The sequence below is a fragment of the Chiloscyllium plagiosum genome, unplaced genomic scaffold (assembly GCF_037043375.1).
Source record: "Chiloscyllium plagiosum isolate Xiang-an unplaced genomic scaffold, Cpla_swu_hap1 HiC_scaffold_40, whole genome shotgun sequence".
In the NCBI taxonomy this organism is placed as follows: domain Eukaryota; kingdom Metazoa; phylum Chordata; class Chondrichthyes; order Orectolobiformes; family Hemiscylliidae; genus Chiloscyllium; species Chiloscyllium plagiosum.
This window is the reverse complement of record NW_028270178.1, coordinates 55,524,556-55,526,878: the sequence shown is the minus strand read 5'-3', so window position 1 is coordinate 55,526,878 and position 2,323 is coordinate 55,524,556. Positions and strand designations below refer to the sequence as shown.

The following is a 2,323-nucleotide window of genomic DNA, read 5'->3' as shown; positions in this document are numbered from 1 at the left end:
TTACAGCATTTATCGGGCTTGTTTGATCGAATTCGGAAGTCAAACCGGTTTGTAAAACTAGCTGAAAGTGAATCTGCCAAAGCCAAAGTCACCTTCCTGGGATATGTCGTTGAAGACGGACAAATACCCCCACGGGATGCGAAATCGTAAGTTACACGGGACTTTTACACATTGTTGACGAAAAGAGCAGTACTACGGTTCCCCGGATTGAGTGGCTTTTCCTGAAAGTTTGTGCTGAATGTTCGCAATGGGACTGTTCCACTCACCAAATTGTTAAAAACAGGCAAGAAATTTCAGTGAACACAAGACTTTCAAAATGTATTTGACGACCTAAGTACTTTGTTAACCATTGCTAAAGTGTCAGTCACCCCTAAGAACACGAAGGCTTTCCAGGTGCCTATCGATGCCAGTGATGTGCGTGTCTCTCTTCTTCTGCCCCTCTAATTTCGATCTGTAAACCTGTTTCATTTTTCTTCTGTGTTTATGGGGTTTAATTATCAGGACTGTTGTGTATTTTTGGAAAAGCATAATTAAGTCTATTTTGGGTAGCTGAGTTCTGTGGGTATACTATATTCTGTTCACTGTGTTTCATCCCTTAATATTGTGAATAATTATTTCGCTGTTTTAAAAACTGGAAGTCAACCTAGCTAAAGTATTCCGAGTAAATTTTACTATATATTCACCAAAACAAATAACGACGTTACGCTCTGGATTACCTGCATAAGAATGTTTTGAGTGGTGTGGCCTAGGCAAAACGGGGGTTGTTTTTCTCAGAGCAGAGCTGATTGTGAGGAGACATGATCGACGTGTACGAAATAATGAGGAGCATGGAATGACAGATTGAAGGACACATTTGCTCTTGATCGATCACCAGGGTTTGTAGATTTCAGATAAGATGCAGAAAGCTTTTAATAGACTGGCAGGAAAAAAATATCAGTCAGCAGGTGGTAGAGTCTGGAACTGACTCTCTATAAAGATCATTTGGACAGTTAACCCTTCATTCTTCTCTGATTCCACTGGCCAAAGAGTTTCGAAAAGTTCTCAAAGCCGAAATTCCCGCGAGCAACAGTTATTCGATCGGTGGCTTTATGAAATGGAATTGTGCACATGAGTAACACGCGTGACTATTCGGCTTCCCTCCTGTGATGATGCTGGAACATTGACTCTCATATTCTCGGGGACATTTAATGAAGGCATTCTCGGTCCTGCAGATGAGGAACGCATACCTTATTTTGGCTTCGGAAAAATCAGTTTTATGCTTATTATAAATCTGCGCTATACCTGAGCCAGATAGGATTCGAACCTACAATCGCCTGCTCCGTAGTCAGGCGCGTTATCCATTGCGCCACTGGCCCGACGCCTGCAGCTGATCTTAAGAGCCATGATGTTAACACGTACATGGTTAATAGCAGTCATGTTCACCAGTTGAACAAGCGAAAAAGATAATCATTGTCACTGCTTCAGTCCAATCTTCTTCACCTTTCAAAGCAGCGAATTTTCCAAAAAAAAACACATATGTCCTCATGAAGCTTCCATTCACACTCTGTCTGCTCAGTCAGTCAATGCTGATCTGATGAATTTCGAATCTACTTCTTCAGCATAACTGACGTGAACGTGAGCCTAATTACCACACTGTATCTACCAGATAACTTTCAGAGATTGCGATTACAGCAATGACCTTTGCGAGTATGCAGGAAAGTGAATACAGTGAACCGAGCAAAAAAATCCCTTCATGAAAATTAATCCAGTGCAAAGTCAACCATATAAGGACGGGCAGATTACGTAAAAAATTCCTCTGCTTCTCTCTGCACAGATGTTTCTCCAAGAATTGACTCTTTGAAGAATTCTTCTTTGTAATTTAGATTTTCCCAGTTGCAGATATTCCCTCAATCCACAAACAAGTATCCTGCTGAAAACTATTTCACTCAAGATTAAAATAGGTGACTATCTTTTCGCCCAGCTGTTGTCCCAATGTTCCTTGTTCCATGTCAATACAAGTTCTTGTAGGTAAAATTGGAGCTCCCAGTCTGATGTCCCACTGCTTCTTGATGCGTGGGAATTGAAGCCGCTGTTGTTAAGGCGGTAGCTTTTATCCTCGATACTTCATGTGTCTTTGTATCATCAGAGAATGGCATTCCGCTGACCAATTGAATTTTCGCAGCCACATGCTCACGCTCAACGCTATCACCATTTCCAATTCGTATTGGGTGCAGAGCGACTCAAATTCTCTGATTCCACGCCCTTGAACTGGGATTATATGATATGCCATGACATGATCACATCAATGAGTGAGGAAATTGGTGAAGTAACCGATGTTAAAATA

The 2,323-nt window shown here is 41.4% G+C and overlaps 1 non-coding gene across 1 annotated transcript; it reads right to left on the bottom strand.

Moving 5' to 3' along the window:
- Nucleotides 1-1,282: 1,282 nt before the first annotated feature.
- trnar-acg (transfer RNA arginine (anticodon ACG)) lies at nt 1,283-1,355 on the bottom strand. The gene has a single exon. It is a non-coding gene; the product is annotated as a tRNA-Arg (tRNA).
- Between the last annotated feature and the right edge of the window lie 968 nt (nt 1,356-2,323).